Below are 25,720 nucleotides of genomic sequence, written 5' to 3'. Positions count from 1 at the left end.
CTTTAGAGAGAGAGAGAGAGAAAGATCGAGAGAGAGAGAGAGAGAAAGAGAGAGAGAGAGGGAGATTTGTAATACCTATATATGTAATATAGGTAAATCCCTGCTATGACAATCTTCTCCAAAGAAGTATGGTATTTTTCTGGCGTCCATTAGATTTCAAAGGGCCCACATAGATATTAAAGTCTATGTATGTAGGATAGAAGTTTAGAATTCTCTGTGTGGATACAGACGCCTTTTTCCATCAACTTGAGGAAGAGCTGTCTGTGTAAGACTACACTGCCTGTGATGCAGTTCTCTTTGAGACTGAATCAACCGTTGAACCACCTTTAGCATGTTTTAGTCAGATGAAAATAATACATTTAAAAGTGTTGATAACCTTACAAAACTTGAAAGTTTAGGTTTGTATAACCACAACTTTGTAATTTGAAATTCAGTAACAATATTTTTTAAACTAAGAAATACTTTTTCTTCTGAAATACAGGTGAAGGAAAACTTTAAAGGGCATATGATATAAAAATATTCTAAAACACATGGATGGAACCACATCCAAGTGACACGTAGTCAAGAATTTCTTAGAACCATCCAACTGTGAGGGGTTAGATTTCAAAGAAATTAAAATTCAAATTTATTTCTGACGGAACAAAATATGTAGTGCTGACTTCCTTCTTAAAGTAAGAGGCACTGAGCAGTCTCCACCAAAACAAACGGAAAATGGAGCCCAAGCAGGGTAGTGTAAGATAGACCAGCTAAGCCCCGGCACTTTTGCATTTACTCTGCTTTTCCTATCCCACAGTATGGAATAACAAAAATATGTGCTTGTGTGTGCAGAAGCCTATATGAAAGCATAAAAATATATGCCTGCACACAGTTTTCTTTGCAATAATTTAATTATAATACACTTTGTTCTACACTTTAACATTCAGGCTCTGTCTGCCAGATCAGAATATTCTGTGTGTTTGCATTGCTTGGAAAATGATCATAAAAAAGCAGCTGGAATCTCTGGCAAGTCATGTAGTGCTGCTCACAATAAGCATGTAGAAGGTTAAAATTAGAGTCAGAATTTGGTTTTGACATATTTTAAAAATAACTGACATTTGTCCTGGGAATGTACAACATCTAGTGTGCATTAGAAAAAAGATCTTTCTACATCTGAGCACACTGTAGCAAAACAAAAAAGGAAAGCTTTCAATAAACCAAAAAAGCAAACGAGCAACATGATCTTGAAATGAATAAATAGGATAATAACATGCAGGGCACAAGAAGTAATCCCTCTGCTCTGCTATGCATTGCTTAGGCCACAGCAAAAGCACCATGTCCAATTTTGGCTATTTCAGAATGGTTTCAGTGTGAGAGGACTAGAGGCAACATGGTAACAGTGTTAAAGGATATAAAAGGACACTGTAAAGTAATAATGTAATAATGTAATAACGTATTCCCTGTCTGTATTTTGCAAAGGGCAAGAAATAATAAACTGGAAAAAAAAGGAATATTAGCTATTGGGAGGTGGGGGACGAAATCTAACCATAAATATACTCGAAGACTGAATAGCTTGCCTGAAGAGATTGCAGGTTGTCTATTAGGAAATTTTTTAGGAAGAAATAAGGTAATGAAGAAATAAAGAATGAAAGGATAAATAATAACTAATTAATAGAGAAATCAGGAATTATAGAACTGTCACTGATCTCATTACACTGCAGGAGGATGGGCTAGGTGACTTCTGAAGTTCCTACCAGATCTACAGGTCCATGACTTGTTTGGAGGAGTGACAGCATGCTAAGACATGAGCCTCCCTCAAAAGTCATGAAATTTCTTGAATATGCAGTGTCTGAATGGACAGTTTCTGGTTCTGTTCACATTCAGTTTCTATTAATTTTTTTTCAGCACAAGTTCTTACACGGCTGAAGCTTCACTCTCTGATAACTGCATTTCATTTAATCACTCAAATACAAGGTTTTCAAATGGACCTTTTGGTTTTGCCTTGGAGAAGCAATAGGTCACACTGAAATTTCTCTCTCAGACTATATTTATATAAAGTAGTTATAGATTATTATAACAAAGATTAAATAAATAACTTGGCAATTTAAAATTGGATCAGTGATTAAATTTATGGTTTAATGCCTCATATGTATTGTTTCCTACTGACTTCCCAGTACTTCACTTATTTACAATATGTGCACAGATTGAGAGCCACTAGGAGTGTCATGCTATCAGCATGGCCCATAGCAGTTTCCCTTTTCTTTCCCTATTCTTTTTACTTGATCCATTCACCTAGGCTTTTCCCTCACCTTGAATAAGCTTGATTGATAAAGAGAATAACAACTAAAAAAATTCAAGAGCACTACTCCCCCTCTGCCAAAATACGATTTTAAGTCAAACAGTGATAATATAGAACTGTTGGAATTAGAACATAAAACAAGAAAACTGACTTTTTCTTGACCTCAGATTTGCTTTTAAAGTTGTGGAACATTTCCAGTGGTGTGGGTGTATAAAAGAAAGCAGGAACTCTAAATACTTACTACACCACTTTAACTTCTCTTCCTACTCACAAAACACCACTTACATACATGCAGATAGAGTATCAAAATATTAATACTGGTCAGATCTTCATTCACATGTGTACTAAAGCTGAGGAAATTACTAACAAAAGATGTGCTTAAAATGCTTTATAACTTCAATTCCAAAATATTAACTGTTTTTCTCTATGCTTATTGTGATAGCCACGTATCTGTACACATACCACGATATTCATTATCAGTAATAGCTCCCTTGATAATCAATGATCTCCAAACACAGCATGAAGCATCCTTGTCTAAATACACCATGGGAAATGGCTACCTTTAGCATGTTGTTTTATTATAGTCACACTAAAGGAGCTATTTTGCCAAAGGAAAGGTAATTTTTATAATTTCTAACCTAATTTTAAAATGCTTTACATATTATTGGTGATTCAGCTCAGATGACACATATAAGCTACAGGAAAGCGGAAAAGAAAGAAAGGTGAGACAATTCCTGTCTGAGCATGACAGCAGCACAATACCCCACACAAGTACCACACTGAACTATTTTGAAAGCCAGGTGTTTTCTGTTGTTCTTTACAAGAAGCATCAGTAAAAAAAATATTTCTACTCTCAACACAAACTATTTCCCAATTTCCCCATTAAAACCAGGATCTCACAGTAAGAATCAACACACCAGTAAATAAAAACAGGACTGCTGCCTTCCAGTTATATTCATATCTGGTTTGGTATGCATATATAATGTTGCACATTTAGCTCAACAGTCAGCAATGAGAACAGGATTTCTGTTCCTCCAGAATTTTGGGGATCTTAAACTTCAAGCTGAGCTTACGGAGTCACATTAGGTTTTGGTCCAACAATTATAATGGGAAAGAATACTGCACAAGCATCATGGATTAAAAAAAAAGGTGCCATTATATGTATCATGTAATACCATCCAGAGTAGGCGTCATACTGAAAGAGCAATAAATCCAGACTATTAATCTAGGGTTTGCAATTGTCCTATATGGATTAGAATAATTTAACTCCTTGAATAAGGATTAAGAATGGGAAGAATAATAAAAGGTCACATTATTTTTTTTCTGTTTTTTTTAAATCTCTTGCCCTTGCTCAACATTATACACAGTTTGCACAAATTTTCCATAAAAATAAGCCACTGGGTTTTTTATTGTGTGCAAGCAAGCAGCTATAAATGAATTTATTACAAGTGTCTGAGTGTCATAAAATAGTATTACATTTAGCTAAAAATGAAAATCCAAATGAGTTGCAAATCATATCATTATAGTGATTAAACCCATGGCTTACCTAAGCCTGTATTTCAAATGAAATATTTCTGAATTTATGGAAAAGACTATGAGCAGACTGTTTAACAAGAGTAAGCAAAAGCTTAGCACAAAAAAAAAAAAAAATGCTGCTACAGCAGCCTGTCACCCTTCAGCCAGCAGCTTTATCTTTCACTAAATTCTATAATGCTTTTTTTTCCTTCATTCTAGATATACAGTTGTAGCAGCATATTTCACAGCAACACTGCATCTGCACTTTAAAGCATGAGTTCAAATTCAGTTTTTCAGAAGCTGAGCCAAATTTAACCTTATTTCCATATTTGTATACCCACCAGTGTAACTGAGATAAAGAAAATGAAACAATTTACTAGCAGAAAAGTCTTGCTGTTTTTCTCAACCACAAAAAGCAATGAGGTATTATGCATGAATCTGCCAGTTCAACTACCTGTGCCATTATTTTAATTCATGCCAGCCACATGGGTTGAATAGTCCCTCCAGACCAGGACATGTTCCTTGGGAATTGCTAGAAGGGTGTGCAATGTACTAGTGTGTCATGAAGCCAACACTAGTCTGGGTAGTAACCATTTTCATCTGCAGTCTATGAGATGGCTTATATGTGATGAAGAGAAATACACAATCAGTGCATTTCCTTCCAAGTTATTGAACACTAAGCAATAAGTAAAAAGAAATTTACCTAAAGGAATAATCTGTGTCAATAGTCTCAGAGGAAGATGACAAAATAGCATACAGGATTTAGCCTAGTTCTTCTGGAACAGAAGAAAACTACATTTGTCATCCTTAATCAAATGATTGCTTTATCCAACTCATCATTCAGCTGCTGACAGCACCAAATACTAAGTATTTCAGAAAAAAATGCAAGTAAGCCCTATTGAGGACTATAATAAAGTACCTGATTCTAGATGTTTTCTCTTTCTGGTCCAATCAGTAAATATTTACAATGCCATTTATTTTTGTCTTGTCCAAAATATTTGTGGCTGTTCTCAATATCCTCTGTTCGGTCCTGCTAACCTACTGGTTTTGCAAATGTCTTTTACTAGTGAATGATTACATTTATTTACATGTTGCATCTAAAATATAATTCATCAGCTTCAAAGTTAAGCTCTAAATCTGTGGTGCTTCTCTTTCATCTCTGCTCTAGTCTTGAACTGGGAGAAGCAGTAACTGAAAGTAGTAAACCTGTATTCCTATTTTTTATACCTCTACAATACATGTTTGCTGATCTTTATAAAGCTACAGTCACGGATTTTCAGCTCCTCTCATTTGGAAATCTAAGCAATTTGCTTCACATTTGATCTTTTTTTCTTATTTCATCCAGCTTTTTTATAATACTTTCTAAATTTAAATGTAGTATTTCAGAGGGAAGCAAAATTTGAGATCTTTGCACACACGCGAGCAGCTTATTGGAAGAGATTTGCTGAGCAAGCCCGTTCAGCTGCACGGCATACAAGCAGTGTTTGGGGTATGTTCACCATCCACTGAAAATGTCCCATCACAGAGGCCCTTTTACCTCTTAGCCCAGAGTCTGATTTATGTCAGAAAGTCTGCACACACTGTTTCATTAGGGAGATGAGGTTTTTTCTGGTAACTGGATATGCATGACACTATTGTATGATGAATAAATATTGACATATTGTATGATGACACAATTATATGATGACCAAAGTAGATTTGTAGAAGGTCATATCCTACTGTAGCTCCACTGTTGCTAGCAGGGAGATCCCAGTGTTACAGAGTACGTGGCTGGGCTAAAGGTTTTGTAGTGGGTGTGATGTGCATGTTCTCAGAAGCACAGACATTTCTGTGAGCAAAAGGAACGTGCCCATACACTTTCTTTTCAGGCAGCTTACCTTCTAATATTCCATATACCCATCACCAGTCTTGTTTAGACTTGTACAAAATGTGTAGGGATTTTCTTACTGTGTCATCAGCACTTACTATAAGGAGCAGAAGGCAGATGGATTTGAAGCTGCCTGCATGCTACAGAAACCAATAGGCCTTAACTGTGTTATCCCTATGGGCTGCCTAGACCTGAACAGCTCTTACTGAAGTTCATTTGAACTGACAGAGCTCATGCTTTGAAATGGGCATTAATAGATTAATGTATCTGTTTGTATTGCAAGTGAAGATAGTACAGGCCCAATTTGCCAGATAACTGACTAAAGCAAGGCTGTTTTCATATACGTTATGGTATATCAATATTCCAGTGGTTGCAACACTTCTTGCTCAACTCAGGTTCCAAATTCATTTTTTTACAGAGTAATTAATGCCACTAGACCTAGAAAGATGTAATAAATATAGTAAGGCTGAGATATGTTTCATGTATTTAAACCCTTGGAAAAGATACACACCATTTGGAGAGATTGTGCAAATTGTCTTTATGCCTTTCTCCTACCAAATGAAATATTAATATTGATAGCTTATTGGCACAATGAATGAAAACCATGTAAGGATGACAGGGATTCTGTGCAAAGCATTTGAAAGATTTTGCTTTACCTTCCAGACAGCTCTTCAGCAACACACCTGAATCTCAATAATAAGAGACTAATAATCTGGAATTTATAAAAAAATCCCCATTTAAATGTATATATTTCTTTTGAAATATGCATGAAAATGATAGTGTCATTATAAGAATATGGTCTCAAGAGTTTTCACAATCACCTGAAAAGCGTCATACTGGGCAATGACTTATACTAAACATGGAATTCCTTCAACACAGTAATATACTTACAATGCTTAAGAAAGAAGGATGGAGTAGGAACTTGTAGCCAAGTTACACATCTTGTAGGCAATTTAAAGTAATCACATCAGGACTTGTTACGCTACTGTGAGCACTTACGCTTCTTGTCTACAAGATACATGTTGTTATTTCTTAACTATCATTAGGTATAAAACTGTTTTTACATTTCTAAGCAGTCACATACAGCTGAAGACCCCAAAAGAAACAGAAGGTATCTCTAGTTACATATTCTGTATTTAAACATCAAAAGAAAAGAATCAACACTTCCCTAAAAATTCAACACTTGGTGTATTTCCAAGAAAAATTTTTTTCCAATTTAAAAAATTAAATTTCTCAGAAGAAAATGATACTTTAACTACAAATGGTGCTCATATCTAAAAAGAATTTTAAACAGTTCACAGAGTTGGCAAAAATGTCTGCTTTATAATTAATGAATTCTTTTGGATAAATATTTTTCATCCTGAAAAAAAGTCCATCAAGTCCATGCTACAAAGAACAGATTATAGTAACCATTCTGGGTTAAAACTGAAAATGAAACTACAACTGTTTTAACTGTCTTTCTTTTATCTAGTTTAATCCACCTCTAGCCAATTAATTTAAATAACAACAACCAGCTCTTAAATAATCTTCTGATGAAAAGCTAAAACCAGACTTACTGTCAGCAATGACATAAGATTTCCGTTTGCATATAAAATAATTCTTATATATCTGTGTAAATCACTTTGTACTGGTTTATTTAATAAGCATGCAATTCATGTCAGTTTTGGGGGTCTAATTCCCTGAGATGGTAATGCTATTGCTGAAATACATACATACACACATACACACTCTTAGATTGTTTGATCTGGTTAAATTCCTGTAAACAGTGAAATATAAATTCTACATAACCACTGATTTAGTTTATACACAAAACAAAATCATGGTTCACAGAATCCCAGAATCCCTGAGATTGGAATAGCCTCTGGAGATCATCTAATCCTTCTAAAGCACGTTCTAGATAACTCATATCAAAATACCTCTAACTGATTCACAGTTCTATAAATTTTTACTTTTTTCACCTGTTACAACAAAGGCCTTAAATCACCTGCTCAAGCTATTTCTGTATACTGAAGATAAGTGCATTGTAAATCTTCCACTAAGCAGGCATTTGGTTTCATTGGAACGCATCATCTATCGAACAAACTAATCATATTCATTATTCTGAGCTGCTCATAACAAGAGATCTAACCAGAGTCAACTTTGCTAAGACATTATTTGTATCCTTCAGTCTACACAATTCATAATTTCTTATTTATGCTTTGATTTTGCTACGCAATCTTTGTATAAAAGCCACATACTTCCAAAACCAAGATCTACTAACACCTTAGTGCACTGAAGATACACACGTTAAACAGCAACACTACTGGACTGATACATCACTCTGAATAATACAACAATAAATGTCCTTCACAGGGGACTGTAATATTCTTTATAATACTATAACAGGCAAATACCAGTCAACAAAGTAAGGTTCCAGTTTCCCAGCCTCAGATAATAAATAATGCTTCTAGTTTCTTGATTGTTATTTTTGAGGTTCCTTCCTCAGAGCTCAACACAGTGATGATGGGATACTTCCTCTGCACCAGAATGGCAGAAGGGAACATAGTTTTCATCTGTTGTACCACCCAGACTGAATTTTTTGCAATCACATGGCAATTACCTTTTATTGTAGTGGAATTCCTTAACTGAGCAAGATTAAAAGTGAACTGTCTATATAACAAAGAATACTGAAGCAGAAAGAGTGGGAGGAACAGCAGAAAAATAGAGAGCATAGAGGAGGAGCAGAGAAATATCAAAAAGGGTTGTGGAGCACATTGTAGAAGAGGGCAAGAGATCATCAAATAGTCCTCTACAAATCTACTATATTAACCAATTTCTAGGACAGAGGGTTAAGTGTTATTTCTAGTTCTATTTTGTTACTCAAAGAAGCTTCCTATATCATTAGTCTCCTTTAACTACAGTATAAAAACATCATTGCAAGGGTTTGCTGTGTTTGTTTTTAGAGAAATAAAGAATGACTGTGAGACTTCAATACACATGACTATTTCCTAAGCAATGCAAAGAGCAATATTTCTCTAAATTTATGAAAAACTTTTATGGAAGCATCTAAACCACTAGATTTTGTATCTAGCCTTCTTTGGAAAGAAGGATGAACTGGCTTGGCTTTGCCAGTCTGTTAGACATATTTAAAAGAAAGTCAAGAAAAGGAAAGAGTCCGAATAGACGTCATGAAAACTAAGAAGATAAGAAAAGTTGAAGTTCTGAAAAGAACCCTTTCACCGAGCCTGCTAATAAAGACGGTCCATCTCTTCATTACCATGCTACTCATCCACCTCTGTTACTCTGCACAAAAGGGAAAAAAGCAGTCTTTATAGTTGTACATGATTATATTTTCCTTTTGTGTTGAGTTCAAAGTCTTTTCTAAAAAAGCAAGAGTAGATTGCTCACAATGTAATGGGCCATTCCCAGGAAACGAAAAAATGGCCTTAACGTTTTATATTAATACAATAGGTTATGTATAAAACAGGTTTTAAAAAGTTAATGCATATTAGCTTAGAACAGCCATATTTTAACACTGTGCGACTGAAAGTTCCAGTAGAGCAGATGAATGAAACTACAGAAGAAAAAAACTCGCTATGACAAAGAGATAAAGGTTTAACTAAAAGGAACTCAAATCTATATTTCAGGTGCCTCTTTACCTTCTATCAGGAAACGAGTTATTAGGAGTAATGAAATCAGAGATAGAAAATACAAAAAGTTTTTAGATCCTTCTGTGCAAGGCGGCGACACTGGCCTTTACTTCTTCACTTTATAATGGTTCCTTTGAGTTGTGGTTCTGAAAAAGCTGTGAAACATCTTCCTGTTATTTCTTTTTCATCTTTCCAAACACTGGCCAGGAATAACCCCATCCTATTCTTTTCTTGGATGTTTGAAACACATATTGACTGTAATGACTATAAATTACCTGGTTAATGTGTCGGATTTATAAAAGTGTTAGAGCTCCTCTATGCTGCTACGAGGTGTCTCTGAGAAGGTGCAAGGCACGAGAAGAATCTAACTTTTTCCATGCCTGCTTCTACTTTAGGCCACTGCAAACATTAACTTTTGAAATTTTTTTAAGTTAACTGGATTTTAGGACAGTCTCACCACATCACTCCCCACCTGGTGAGCTGTTCAATCTCTTCACCAGAAGGAGCAGTAGACTGCTAGCCAGCATCACCTCTGCCAAATACCTCCCTATAGCCACCGTCCTGATGGTCATCTTCTGGGTGATAATCTCCCTTAACTGGGGCCTTTAAGTTTCAGATTCGGATTTCTACTGAGCTCAGTTACAATGTGCATGTGTAAAAGAAGCAACTGTTCCATAGCTTTGGTCACTCTTGCTGCACTGCACCAACTACTCTAAAACTGCCATGAGCACCAAACCAGTAGTTTTCAAAACACATCATTACACACTGCAAAACACAGGAAGCCAAGTAATAAACTGTGCAATATCTGCACCTTCAGCACTGATCTTTGGCTGCAGACCGAGGAATGTAATTGAATGTCTTAAGTGCTGCATGACCGAAATAAACAGGTACTACAGAGTTACATATCCTTTCCATTAACCTATTTAACCTCCTAAACCAACACTGGAACAAAATTAAGGTTTTGGGATGAAATGTCTTAAGAAAACTATTAGCACATCTTCTTACCTCAAAATCATCTTCAGATCATTTTGATCTGAGCAGAGCCATGACTACCAGATTGTAAAAGGAAGCATTTCAGTGTCCAGAGAGAAGTTTCTAGTGGAAGACTCCAGACTCTGGGTTTTCTCATCACAAAGGTCAGCAGCAGTCATATTATAAATGTTTTAAAAAACATTTTTGGTCAGCTTAACATCTGCTACATGAAGGAAACTTTCAAAACTTGAACAAGTGTGCTCTTCCAACAGTTCCTCCCATCCCACTTAAAATGCAACTCAAAAAATACAAATCATTTTTTAAAGTGCTGCCAGTAATCTGTTATCAAGCATTGGCTGATCCTATCTGTTATGGTGACCATTTCTTTGCTGATGGCACCACTCAAATTACTTAGAGACATAGTACTATTTAGGTTTTCTGACACTTTGCATTTGACTGGTAATTCCTGATAGAAAAGTGACCTGTATACTTGAATTGTGAGCCAAGTAAAGAAGCAGGTCTGCCTATGCTAGTGACTCAAGTAAAGGGTATTAAAAAACCACAGACTTAAGTATATATTTATCTACTATAGATCTAAAAAAAATTAATGGTAAAAGACTTTCAGCGTTTCTGCTCAATCTCAGCAATTCTGTGGAGAAAGTTTGACCTTCTTCATCTCTATAATCATAATTTCATTTATGCTATGATCCTTCCTTGTGGTCCCAGTTAGAATTGAGACCACTTTAGATCAACACTATCTGGCTCTGTATGCACACCGTGGAAAGCCAACCACAAACTTGTGCATTAAAAAGTTTAAAAATCAACAGCACTTGAAAATTGAATTTTGCTTCTTTACAGACATATATTATCAGATTGTAAACATAGTACCAAAGTGAAAATGGCAGGAGACCTGATCTGTCACTGACTTTTCTGAGTAGTTTCATGAATCCAATTTTTGCTTGCACAAATGGTGCACATGGAGAGAATCCTTTTATTCCTATGAATGAAAGCATTTGTATGCAAATGTGAACATTCAAATGCAAATGAATGTATTTGCACAAGAAGCACTTGCCCACCTGCCACACAGCCTTGACTTTTTGACTTTCAGGGCCTGGGTGCTCAGAAGCAGAGAATGAATAGGAGAATAAGAATGCCAGCAATATTTCAAAAGGTGAATGGTCAGTCACTGTGAACAGCAAGTGGGAAGGATAAAACAATGGTGAAAAAATTAAGAAAAATAGAAATGCACAAAGATGATTCTTGCAACTGTTCACATAAGGCATGTACACAGACCATCACTACCCAAAGCTGAAGCAGTGGTAAACTGGAAGCAAGGAAAGAAGAGGAAGCACTGTAAGTGAAATCAAGACTTTTGACAAATTCCTTTGTTTGCCTTTTTATTTAGCAGCTGAATAAATTACATACAAGGATAAAATCTTCTCTGAAATAATGGAATCTTACCACACTGAGACCCCATTGATGGGACCTGGATAGATTCTTAAAATACCAGAAAACAAGTTTTTTGCATTCACACATTTCCATTCTTTTTCCTATACAAATGATTAGCTCTTAAGAAATAAAAATCTTTGTTGCTTTCTAGACTTCCCTGTGCTCTCAGATCACTGCTACGTTGACAGCATAAGGCGTGAATCTATTTCACCAGGCCAATTTGGATTTCTAGTAACAAAAGTTTAAAAGTCAGTATTGAAAAGATCTGAGAGCAGTTCATCATGCAGTTGAGGATCTGCATCCTTTCACTCCATATTACCAGAAGCCACAAGACTATTCAGATAATTTCTTAACTGTTTCTCATTACGCTTTGTATGTAGCCAAGGAATTGCAGCATATATCCCAAAAGTCTATCCCAAAGACAAAAAAACACCACCAAAACCCATGGCTCCTGCAATGGCTCTCGAGGAGCTGGCTGTTGACATACACGCGCAGCAAGTGGACATTCAATGAAGCATATAAATCCTGTACAGAAGACTAAGGGAATAGGTTTTTTGGGGGCAGAGCAGCCTGCCAAAGTATGCCTGCTAGGTGACCGATTCATTGAATCTCACAGGAGCCCTCCTAGACCTAGACGAAGATTTTGGGGCCATACAGCCCCCAGAGATTTTTTTTCCTTTTTAATTTAAAATGTGTGATTACCCCTTACTTTCTGCCACCTGTTCTGCTTATAAACTTCTGCAGGGCCCCTCTCTCTGCTCTAATTTCCAACAAGCTGTCATGTTGCCCTAACCCATGGAGCCACCTCCTCCCCTGGGCTTTGAGATGACTCGTGTGCATTCATGTATGCAGAGTGGCAGCTGGCCCTAAGGCCAACCAGGAATGTGACCCATATATCAGTTACTTGATTTTCTTGAAATTCTGAACCATGCTAAAATAGAGAACTCATGCACAGCTTCACTACTAGTAGTATTTCTGTCATTTCCATGCTTGTTACAATGGTTTCTGGAAAGCTACCATTCACAAAAAATATAAGGAAAAACTTGGAACTCCATTAAAATTTTTGTCCTTTCAGACTCAAGACACCCTTACCTCTAGGAACTCCAGGTGCAAATTCAGGGAGACCCATCAGAAAAAATTGGATTTATTCTCTCTGAAATCACAGTCAGCTGGAGCTAGCTACTACAGAGTAGCCATCCTTGCCCACACACTCCTCCTCCTCCTCTTTCTTCACTTTCCACCAGTTTGCCAGTCAACGATGCCTGTCTGATGTGTATCACTTAATTTTGTGTTACCAAACCCTCACAAATATAATGTCAACTAGTACAAAGCATAGTCTCAGTAAAGGTTGTTTCAGGGTGTTTTTGCAAATCATTGCAAAAGTCCACAAGGTCCTCTTGTCCAGTAATGCTGCAAGAAAGGAAACAGTATGAACACATTCTAAATTAAAAGCAGGTCAGTGCCACAAAGGCAATGAATTATTTGAAGAGAATTTTCCAATATGTCTTATTATGGAATTTAAATATGAGATTTATACTGTAAGAACAAGAACACCCCAGAAAATAGATATGATCAACACTTTGTAAGGTTTCCTGAATGCCCTTGGAATAGCTCAATGAAGGAAGATGTCCTGATATCTGCAAAACATTTAAATACTTGTGATATCTGACGAATGAAATGTAAAATTAGATTAACAAATACAGAAGTCTTAGTCTTTGATCTTCAGCTGTTTGCAGATGCAAACTTAAAAGCCAGCCAAAACCAGACATGCTAATTTATTGCTGAATAAGCTTATTTAATTTCTTCATAGTATTTCTGGGTGTCCATGTGTATACATCCCAGCCTGAAGCACAAGAAGGACTCAGAAGCTGAAACTGTGGTCCAAATTGTGTCACTGAAAATACACAGAGGTTTCTGGACACCTGGTTATTTGGCTGATTAAAAAAAAAACATTGAACCACATGACATTTCCCTGACAATCCCCTGGGATTTCAAAAACTAATCAGCCAATTGTAAATCTATAAATACCTTAAGGATTTTTTCATATAATTATATGGAATTACAAAACTATAATAACGTGAAGTTATCCTGATTCTGCAGGACCAGATACTCCACATCAGCCACATGCAGTCGCTAAAATCCTTTGCAGGACCAATTTAAACAATGCTTAAATATTAGGTAACAAGATAGACAAATTCAGTGTAAGGTATGTTCTGTAACAGCAATGATTTTTTTTTCTAAAACAGAAAATTTCTTAGAGTGTATAATCTCTATGGGCACTTTATGTGTCCGGTGCATGGGTTAGAGCAACGGTGCTACCCATTGTAGATGTAGGCAGCGAGGATGAGCTATCCCAAAAGATGGAAGGACCTGAGTCAGATGCTAAAAGAATGTAATCAAAATAGTCCCTTCACTGCAAGCTTGATGAAGCTCAAGGAGAGACTTTTTTAATAACCTCAGTAAGGAAACTGTATATGCTTATAGTCATATACAGAGCACAGCAATTTGTCAGGAAGCCAAGGCAGGCAAAAACAACCATTCGCCTTATGTAAGGACTGCACACACCAAAAAAAAGAGAGATTATGTACACAAAAAAACCCATTCTTGGCCAAAATTAACAGAAGTACATGGAATTATTGATTATATGTTAATGTTCTTGATATTTATAGGAGAGTCAAAGGAAACAACCAGTACCATCACTGTCCCAGATAATCCCCAAAAAGAAGATGCAGTAGTACAGAAGTAACCATGAAGCTGTTATTTAATTAATAGTATTTTTTTAAAAAAGTTATTGTGTCCTGTATTCTAATAATGACTATTTTCTAGCCATACTTTAAATGCACATTCTTACATAAAATTACTAAGGGCGTATTGATCAAAGGGTACAAGAACCCTTCATCTTTCTGTGACTTGTTGAAATTCAGCCCAAGAAAACAGCCACCAATAGATATCCAGATGAAATTCTTATGAAGTCCTGTATACTTTAGTCCTTTTTCTATATTTTCCTCAGAAAGAAGCATTTCCTAATGGTTTGATTATATTACACAAGCAAGCCTTTCAAAGTGGCATGGAAAAAAGGTTTGCTGGTATCACTCTGAATCTATTCTTTTAACAACATTTTTAAAAACAAACGTACACTAAAACCTTAAGAGGGACATGTTTGCAGGACACTATGAGCTTCCCATTGTAGCCACATGACATTTCCAACATGTTAGAAGAATCATTCCCAAGTAATGTTTGAAATTAGTTCAGGAGCATTTGGTGACTGGGCAGCTTTTGGTACATGCTTGGATTTTAGCCCATTATTTTGAAAACATTCCAGCTGACCCCAGGAATAGGGACTGCTGGGTAGCTGAGTTGAAGTGAGAAGGAAGCTGCTTTATTCAGGACGGAGGCTCAGGCAATGAAAGCTGTCCCCCATTGCATTGTATGAACTAATTTCTTACTGAAAATGTCAAAGTTTGAAGGTTTTCTTTGTGACTGGAACAAATAAAAGCTTTTAGGGCATTCTGAGAACCTAGATGCCACAATATGAGCAACAGGTAAACCACGTGTGATACATTTCTCTCCTCCATTTCTAGCTCTGAATGGGAAATTAAGGGAAAAAACCTTGGAATATTTACTGGATGTTTTAGGACTTCTCTTTCCCTGAAATGATCAGTGCAGGATTTTACTCACTGCCTCTAGAAGTATGTTCACACAGGCTTTCCTTCTTCACACACATTGTGAATTTGAACAGTGCCTTGATTAAACACTTGATTTCTCTCTTCCTTCCCCTGAAGCTGATTTAGATATTGGTGCCTCCACAAAGTGCAGCATTAATATATGTCATGCAGCCTGTATAAACCACAAGATTTTACCATGTCAGCTTTTGTAAAGATCTGGTTTTAAACATCTTATAACCTTAAGTCTTACAACCTCAGCATCTGTTAGAAGCATTGCCTGTTGCCTTCGGCTCTAAGCAGGGCTGAGAGTTTGTATGTCCTGTTGTCGTAGCCAGTGCTTATGCTGGCATGATCTGAACAGGTCCTGCTCAAATCCCAACTACAACATTTTATTAAACCATGCAGTTATCACCATAATCCCATATTAGGGCCTGAGGAACCTAGCTCTGATAGTAGGGTATATTTTCAGTTCAAAGCCTGCAGCAGGAGATTACTAAATCCCCCAGCTGTGAGAAAATTTTCCCATCCCAGAGTAAAACCAGTGAGAAAACATACAGCTCCCTCAGCCCACTCTTTAGGATAGAGTTGAGTAATTTATTCCACATTTTCAGACTGGTAAAATTAATTCCCCGCAAACCTCTAAACCCACTACTGTGAGGTTTTGCCTCTTCCTCGAGTGCTGGGTTAAAGATACATGACTTGGGCATTTTACACTCTCTAAGCACTCTCTAAGCACTACAGGAGAGAAAAAATTATTCACCCCATTTCAGAGTTTCCAAATTTCTTATGCCTACCTGTCCATCCAGCTAGTAATGCTTTACCTTTGTGTAAGGGCATTACACAGCACTTCTCTCCAGAATTTGCCACCCTCAAGGAATCATTTAATTCATATACAACTTTGACACTTAAGACAATTAAAAGAGCAGTCCCACAGACAAACAATGATGTTCTTGCACCAAAACAAGAACCAAGTACTGCAATAGCATGATAGTAATAAACAAGATGGCCATCCCACCCCACTAAAAAAATTTGCATTTATCAACAGCCTCACACAAAATGGGAACTAAACTCATGAGTACATTTCCAAAAACACATGCCTGGAGAGATGAGATAAACAGCAGCATCACAGCAGGGAACTAGGTACACTTCCGGAGGTCCAGTGTCTCTTATCACACATACCACTGTGCCAACTTGTAAGTTAAGGGCTTGGAGAAAATGTCATTTCTCCTTGCAGAGGAATAAAGCCTGTGTAGACAGCACATAAAAAGTGAAATTCCAAGACTGTTGAGAACAGAAGGTTATAAAGCAATGCCTCTCTTCTTTCTAATTCCACAATGTGGTAGTATTGATGAGCCAAGAAAATCCTTTCCACTCATTTTCAAATGTTCATTCATGTACTGCACTCTGCACCAGATCCTTCAGCTACTTGCAGATTCAAAGACTGCAAGGGAGACATGGTCACTTGGAACTAAAAGCAAAGAAATAATGTAGTGCTTTAATCACAGCCCATCCCTAAATGGAAGCCATAAATTAAGGAACTATACCTATACTAAAGCCTTTCTTGAGAAATATTACGGTTTTTTCCAAAGGATAATTTCAGTTCTAAGTAGACTATATCAGTATCTACAGGTGTTTCAATCATCTGTTTGTATATACTTATTGGTAGTTTGATGGAGTGTGTTCTGCAGCATTAATAAAAACTCCTGATCTATTGCTCTTAAGTACCTTACCATTGGGTCATAAGTCCCATTTCAATTGGACTTATTAATGGGATTTTAAAATTTTTGTTATTTAATGCACTATGGCTATTCTATGCTAAATTTAGCTTTCATATGTGCGGCTCATAAACCAGAGACCAGAAAAAAGATTGATGATAAACTATGCCACCACAGGAAAATGTAAAAGAATATAAATTGGACATGCATGCCTGTCAAATACTTAGATGCCTCTACTGAGTTTATTTTGTGGCTGTGCATCTAGAAATATTTGCTACAATTACATAGCTGGGGCAGCTGTATGCATCATATTCTGTTGGCTTGGGAATTGTGTGCTCTTTTGCATAAGGCAGACAGGCCTTTTGAGTAAGCGGTTTTAGTGTCTTTCTTGGTAGACAGCAACAGTAGCTAAATGATGAAATGCGGGAGATGGCAAAAATAACAAGTCAGTACTAATTATGAAATTTTTATAGTGTCATAGAATAATGATGGCACACAGCTTTTGCAAGAGGAAATGATTCAGTTTTGCTATTCAATTCAGATGCCAAGCTCCAAATTTGCTTGTTTGATTGGGCTGGCGTTCTTTCCTCAGAGACTGGAAAAAGCTTCCATTAGCTTTCATTGGCCTAAATCAGAAGCATCTGTTAAAAGCATGAAACACTCATTGGTTGAGATCAACAGTCAGAAACCTGCACAAGGGCAGAATCTTTCCCCTGACGTAAATGACAAGTCAGTCATATGCCATCATTACTCTGCATGTCAACCTATGCATATATTTCATTGAATTGCTAACTCAGCTCAAGCCTGTGTCTTTCTTTGAGCTCTCTTAGTGATATTCTAAAATTAAAAGTCAGCATCCTACCCATTTCTCTCTTCCTTCAAACTGGTGCTTTGTTAGTCTTCACAACAGCATACAAATGCATTAGAAGTTTCAGAAAGCTAAGGAAAAAACCAAACTCTTACAGTGCTTCAGAATAGCTGAAATACAGTGCAAACAAACTTAAACATTAATTTTTTCCATCTCATGCACTTCTCTTTTAGATATAGAGGTTTGATTTAGAACCTTCTGTGAAATCACTTCCAGCTGCTACAGACTTACCAGGTCCACATTGATTGCTGGTTTTGGGGAAAAAACAAGGCCCCATCTACAGGTATCAGCTATACTCCACTGAAAATAAGCACAACACAGAGGATTATTCAGCACGTAACTGTGAAGCGTCCATGTTAGGGTATGTTTGGCCGGCTGTGCTAATTGCATCCAAACCCCCATGACCACGCTCCTACTGGCACTGCTCCATCTCCACATTTACTATAGCTCTGCCTCTTTCCCTCTAATAGCTTCTGGCATATTCTCCAATCCCACTATTTCTAATCCTGACATCCCTTTGCCAAATTGTGGAGGCAGCTTGGGGAAAAGGAAAACCAAAACAAAGCAGCCATCATCTTCAGCTGAAACTCACCCGCCTGCGTGGCTGCCTTCCAACATGTCTGCCAATGCCTGGCTGCTACAGGAGCTACTGCAGGAGTTGGAAAATCTAGGGGAAGGAGGAAAAATACACAACAGGCACAGAAATTAATGTTACTGGCTTCAAAAGCAACAGCCATCTGTTTTCCTTACTGCCTGGCAGCGTCAGGAGCTCCCTGCAGTGAGGATGGAGATTTGGCAGGTTTCCGTAACCCTATTGAGCTTTTACTGTCCCTACCAGCATCCCCTGCTGCTTCTCTCCACACCCTCAGACCAATTATACTTCGACTTTTTATTGCAGCAGCAGTGCCCACACAACCTTATACTTATGGGCACTTTAATCACCAACACCTATCAAAACTGGCAAAGTTCAACTACTGCTTAAGCATGACATTTCTAAATTGGGAATTAATATGATTTTGCAGCCTTGTTGCATCCAAATCATAGGAAAACTTGTTTTAAAATGTAGTTGAGGCAGAGTTTACACCTGAGAAAAAGAACTTGGTTTAGTTTTGTGATAGCATGATCTTACCTATATCACCAAGATGTCAAGAAAAATTGTGTTACATATTCCTTCTATGGCTGCCATTTGAGTTTTTATTTGCATAATGCTGCTTTCCCAAACAGAAGGTTGCCAAAAAGACAGAGCATGAAACCTGTCACAGAAATGCAACAAAGAGAATTTGGAGGTTTTGTTTTCACATAGATCTAAACTGATTTCAGTGTATTTCATTGCCATAGAAATTAAAACAGAAATTTTCTCAGTGTATAAAGTTGTTATTAATATTTCTCTTCATCATATGCCAAATTTAAGCAAAAACAGCAAGTAGCAAAAAAGATATAACAGGTAAAATAATGTAAGAATATATATTAGGCACAGTAATAAAACCAGCTATCCACAACCACAATCTTCCCTTGAAGTAGCAGCTTTTTAGTACAGCTCTTCAGGGCTGCTTCTGTTCTCAGTTATCACAGTTTTAATATAACTTACAATCACTTCTTAGAGACTTAGTTATCTGGATTTTACAAAGCATTATCTGCTTTAGGAAAAACCAGAGAGCTGCATACAGTAATCTGTCATGCAAGAGCAAGAGCAGCTGGTGTAGCTTACATAAAGTGGCAAATAGCCCAGTGCAGTAAAATGTAAGCATGTTCATAGCAAGAGCAACTATTGGCATAGAACAGATGCCAAAATGTATTTCTATTTGGATCACAAATAAAATTATCTGTTTATTTTCTGTCATAATGAAGATAAAACAACAGGATACAATTTCCTGAAATTTGGGGGTGACAGATTATCTTCAAAATGTAGATTTTCTTTTTTAATTTTATTTTACATATATTTAGTGCTTCCAGTTACAGGATCTGAGTTATCACATAGATCTCAGCAAGTCAAAATCCAATTGGCTAGTTTATCTATCACCTTGTCACCTGAATTGTGGTTTTGAGTGGAGGGTTGTTTGTTTATTTTGGGGTGGATTTTCTATTCTGCTCTCGGGTTTTTTTTACATAAAAGCAAACCATGGAATCATGAGGGTTTTTTTCTAGTTTTGGTTAGGTTGTTTTGGTTTTTTTTAAAGGAAGGAGATTGTTCATTCAAGTATTTAGTACCTGTCTCAGACAATTTATTCTTTTTCTGGTAGTTGTACTGCAATGGCTTCAACCACCAGGTATTCTTGGATCACAGATTACTAAATGCTCTGGCCTTGTGTTACTGGAAGCACATTGGAAGAAGGCTAGAATTAGGCTGCATTCCAGCTGCAAACACACAGTAGTTGACTGTACAGCAAAGATTCCTGTGAGAGGGATGAGTGGCAAGACCTGCTTAAGACATCCGAAGCTATTGAAATACAGACTAAAAATAGTAGCAGTGATCTCCATCACACTGGGACCCACTCTGTTCATGGACTTAGCAGCAATTTAATTACTGACTGCAGAGGGTGCAGTTTGATGTGCTGTTTTCCATATACCTCCATAAGAAAGATGATCTTATAAAAACTCTAGATGCCAAATAAGAGTTCAGTAGTGCCTCCTGTTATGAAGGCATTTACAAATTCCCTCTAAGGCTGCATTTTCTTTTTTCTCTTGTTAAAGGATCGCTTCCTCAGTTTGGTTCTGCAAGAGTATCAGGTTTCCGTTTTCTACTCTAAGGGCCTTGTCAGAAATGCTTAGTGTTTCAAAGAATTAGTCCCTTATAAATCTTTGTTTCCTTGTCATTGAAAGCAACGTGAACTATGGGCCCACAAATACAGTTTTCAGTCAACTCTGTCTAGAAGCCACTGATCAAGTTATATGCTGAGGAGTGAAATCCCTCCATGGGTCAATATTAACAGGTATGAGATAAAAGGAGGAGTTAGGGAAAGCAAAGTGGTTGCTTTGGTTAAGTTTTTCCATCTTTTTGTGGGCAAAACTGTAATGATACTAAAACTTAACATCCTGCCTTTTTCATAGTGGTAACAGCAGCAGCATGGCCTAACTATATGTGACAGCCACAATGACTCTTCATGCAGTATGTGTAATGATCTGTTTTTAATGGGGGCTGAGACACTTCCTGGACACTGTCCATAGCAGTCCTCCTCTGAGGCTGTAGTCACACATTTAATGTGAGAAGAAACTCTAGAGGAAGTATTTTCTTGCTCTTTCTGCTGTGACCCAGCTTCCTAGCTATGATAGTTTTAACATTGCTATTAATAAAGCCTTTCTTTTTTCTTGTAGGGTCATATACCTTCCATGAATAAATTCCCATTTCAGTGTCACGAGTGAGTAGGATTTGGGATGTAATGCTTACCTCCTCCCATCTTCCTTCTCCAAAACTTCCTAGTCAAAAAGGTTCTAGTCCTAAGGAATCTTCAAGAACCTGTGAGTGGATTGAAACCCACCACAAAAAGGAGTAAATCAGTCCTACTGTTTGTATGTCCAGAGTGCCAAGTCACTGGGAAGAGAATAGTACTTAGAGGAAGAAACTCACTCTACAGAGATCACAGTTGGGGGTTTTTTTAATTATCCCACAGGTGTAAGTTCTAGCAGGTTTGGGCCTCCTCTAGCTGTACATTGGAACACCTACAGAACACGTCAGAGTCCATCAGAGCCTATGGACAGAAAGTCATACTTTGCACTTTGATCTCTGTGAACAAAAAAAAAAGTGGAACAATTTAGCATGAGCATTATGGTCTAGATCGTGCTTTAGAGGCTTAGCCCTTTCTGAGTTGACAGAAAGAATGAGTTATTCCACTGGTATTTTGTCATTTTAGCATAAATGCCTCCCAGGGCCTTAAAAGCATTTCCTGGAGCAGCAACTACCTGGAGGGTTCAGTGGGTGCGGCTTGAACTTGGCACTCACTAGCAGAACTAGCACATCATGCTGCAAAGGAATGGGGCTTGGGACTTTATACCTGTCACCCTCAGCAGGCTCAGAGCTTTTCATGTTTCACTTTTCATGTTTCACTTTTCATGCCTCCTATGACATGGATCCAGTGTAAATTTGACCTTGCTTTGGAAGATTATCACTCCCAGCAGAGACTCTGGGGAGGAAACATTCCTTGAGCTCTCTCTCTATCCTGAAACCTGAGAATTACTAATAGAGCTCCCAGCTGCTATTATAGTTTGCATAATATAAACACCTGCCTTCGACAATGACACAACCAAAGTAGTAGACATTTGTCCACTATATAGCCAGAAATTACTTTTCAGCACTACAGAACCAGGCCACAAACAAGTAAGCTATAGCTAAGAGAAAGGGTAATTGTATTCTGGTCTGGCAGCCATGCAGACCTCTGGATGCATATATGTTTTTTAAATGGTCACCTTAGCTCTGCATTAAAGTTGGTTTGAAGCCAATAGCTCATTGCCCTAAGAAACTGCATTCCTTATGGGTTAATATTTCACTCAACAGGAATCCTTTCTGGCCAGATATCAACTATTCAAACAGGTTTGTATCTCACTGTTTCCAGGAACAAGAGTTTTTCAAAGCCTTTTCAAACACAGCTGAATCAAAATACATACTCCCCACTTCTCTTCCTTCTATTTAAATCCATAACTCCAGATCTGCTCGCTTCTCTAAGGATAGCATGCTTCTTTATATTAGTTACATATTATTTAAGTTGGATACCATAAAAACATGGTTTTGGAGCTCACACATAAAAAGCCACTAGAATTATTTAGTTTCAAAAGGACATTCAGTACAACACATCCCTCTCTTTTCTATTTGGGACTATCTGGGCTCACTGGGTCTAAGCTCATGTCAGGAAATGTGTCTTCCTGCTGCATCTACTATCATTATCTCCTCTGAGTAACATCCAAGACAAAGATAACATACAACAGAAATATCACATTACCTAATCTTCTATTCCTGTCCTACAACGGGTTGGTCACTGACAAAGAGCTCGGCCTTACTTGTAAAAGCTGATACATCAGTCGTTGCTCCTTATGTCTTACCTTACATATGCTGGGCAATGGAACAGTTTGGATTTTATGATCCTACTTCCATGTTTTTACTTTTGTCTCTCTGGAGTCTACTATGAGGAAGTGCACCAGAAATTGGGGAATTAAGCTGGAAATAGCAAGACTGGGGGAAAAATCCACAACTGAGTCAGAAAAGCTAGTAGGTGATTCGGGCAAAGAAGATGTATAAGGACAGTGAATCAATAACAGGGAAATTATAAACTGTATATTGACAGTGGAGTTTGCTTTTAATAATTTCATAAAATGCTTGCTTATTTTTGAGTGCTTTGAGTCCCTCAACAGCAAATCTTTAGTGGAAAATGTGTGTGGTAAAGATAAACAAGACTGCTTCAACATCCGTCTGGGTGAAATGTACTTCACTTACAAAAATCTCAGTCCAACTCTTTATGCCATATTAAAGATATCTTTAATAATATCTTTATTAGACATAAAGAGTCCAGCTTTTATGAGATACTGTTGTTCTTCGGCTTCCAAAATGTGCATCAGCCATTACCCAGCAGCAACTTCACTCAAAAGCTAGAACAGAACAGAATCATTTACATTGATCATAAATACTTCTGATACACAATAATAGATCAGAAAACCTTTCACATATTAACTATTTATAGGACTAATTGCAGTACACCTCTTCAAAGCACATCTCATTACCTGTCTTCTGCAATAAATCAGTGATGGAATTAAGAAACGAGTCCTGAATCCTTACCCTCATAAATACAGGCAGGAGTTCCCAGTTCACACTCCACCAGTGAAATCAATGCAAGATGCACCTTCTACACATCTCAAAGGCAAGCAGGTGATAACTCAGACCATATTGCTTATTTCCTCATCTACCCCAGTCTCCTGAGGAAGCCACAGCCTTCTGTAGTATGATATGCATCAATCCCATTATAAAAACCAGTCCCTCTGCCCCATAGCAAGGGCATGTTGGTTATGTTACAGGAATTTCAAAGTATTCTGGGTCACTCAACAAGACTGCAATGTTTGCATGTCCTGTCCTGGGCTTGGACCCAGCACATGACAGAGAATGTCTGGAACTCCATAAAATTCCAGGTATGTCTCATCTCATGATGAGAAGCTGTGTCCCATGATCCTCACATGCCTCTGTAGGAAGCTCTGTGGCTTTGTCTACCTGAACGTTTGGGCATCATTAAGGCTGTAGGGAGAAATGTCCTCATCTAGTCTCAACGTCAGGAAACAGAAGACTACAACGGTTTAATTCCTGCTTCAGTTTCAACAGTTGGGCTTGCATCAGAGTGCACCTTTCCTGAAGTATCCATTCCTGATTTGATAATTCCTAATAATGGATGATCACTGGAAATACTGGTAGCCACAGCCTTTGGTTACCAGCTCATTAATCACTGTAACCATTAAAAACTTATCTTTAATTTCCACTGTAGCTACAATTTCCTATTTTGTATTGGAGCAATTGGCTGAATATCCTTTTTCTAAAATTGCTGTGTCGAAAATCTGCTGTAATTTTTCTAGTAGATTGTGATCAAACTAGATATTTACCACATCTTTTAAGAGCTAAACAGAGTGAACTTCATTAAAGTTTTGCTACTGTTTTTCAGCCCTTAAGTTACTCTTGTAATTTTTTATTTGAAAAGTACTTAAGTACTTCTTATCTGTACAACCTCCACTCTAGTAAGTCTCTAGGTCTTTTGATTGCCCTAATGCAAAGTGAATAAAGGAAGGGTATTGGAGAAAACCTGAGCATTTGGAAAAGCCTGATAATGACTGACAGCAGGCATATCACTGCTGCTAGGGCTCAGAGTAGGATGGAGGAGAGGTAAGAGGGGAAAGCCATTCTATCCCTTAATCTTTTTTCCTTTTCCAGTACCTTTATGCTCTTACAATGACATGCTAAAAATTATCATTGGAGCTGTTGTAGTCCATATGATGTTTGTCCTTTTGTTATTCTATTTTGTTAATCAAGTTGCCTTAAATCAAAAACTCTAGTGAAAACCTATGCTTGTTATATTGATATTATGATAGAAGTTTGTAACCTTATCTAAAAACATTATGTTAATTTGACAGAACCTGAAGAGGAAGGGTTGAGGGGAGGTTGTTTTTTCAAATAGAAAACTGTTTTCATAATGAAGCACACATTGATTAGTTCTGTTTATTGCCTTTCTCTGCCCAGGTCTTTTCTACTCTTCTACCAAATTTTTTCTACCTTCCCATCTGAACTCACTAATTTAAAGTGTACACATGGATGTAAATAAGATTTCAGTGTTATCAATCCTCATTCTGCAATACCAGGTCTCCATTTATGAGCTTAAATTTTAGAAGCTGTTATTTACCCCATTCTTGCAAGACTATTACCCAAGATTCTTGCAGACTAGGTCTTCATATTATTACTTGCTTTTTCTGTCAATAAGCATAATCTCAACATAATGTTTGGCATCTTAGAACATCAAAAAAAGGGAAAAAAATAGTCCAAACCCCCAAAACAATTCTGTAGTTGCCAACTTCCACATTATCACACAGGACCACATAACAAGGAAGCTGAGATGAATCTCTAGATCATTGCCTGCACTGTTCCAGCCAAGCCCTCCAGGTTAAGGTCTTTTCTTACTAGGGATAGAGCAGTTCTGGCTGAGTGTTTCTATGGATAGCAGAGCTTCAAGGTGAAGGAAACCTTGTCTCACTTGACAAATCGAAAGTACTTTTGTAGTTGTGTGGCCTTCCTGTAGCATCAGGTGTT

At 37.3% G+C, this 25,720-nt stretch overlaps 2 long non-coding RNA genes across 2 annotated transcripts in view; one reads left to right on the top strand and one right to left on the bottom strand.

Annotated features, from left to right (window-relative positions):
• LOC121670424 overlaps nt 1-18,733 on the bottom strand; it is a 39,050-nt gene extending 20,317 nt beyond the window's left edge. The window contains exons 1-2 of the long non-coding RNA XR_006018138.1: nt 18,548-18,733; nt 18,187-18,255 (exon numbers count right to left, since the gene is read on the bottom strand). This is a non-coding gene — a long non-coding RNA (uncharacterized LOC121670424). The remainder of the gene's footprint in view (nt 1-18,186; nt 18,256-18,547) is intronic.
• LOC121670423 overlaps nt 1-25,720 on the top strand; it is a 69,663-nt gene that overhangs the window by 24,715 nt on the left and 19,228 nt on the right. The window lies entirely within an intron of this gene.

This window comes from Corvus kubaryi, unplaced genomic scaffold (genome assembly GCF_017639235.1).
Source record: "Corvus kubaryi isolate FWS band 111438036 unplaced genomic scaffold, C.kubaryi_AGA036_p1.0 37396, whole genome shotgun sequence".
In the NCBI taxonomy this organism is placed as follows: Eukaryota; Metazoa; Chordata; class Aves; order Passeriformes; family Corvidae; genus Corvus; species Corvus kubaryi.
Note: the sequence above shows the minus strand (reverse complement) of the source record. Positions and strands in the feature narration are given on the sequence as shown.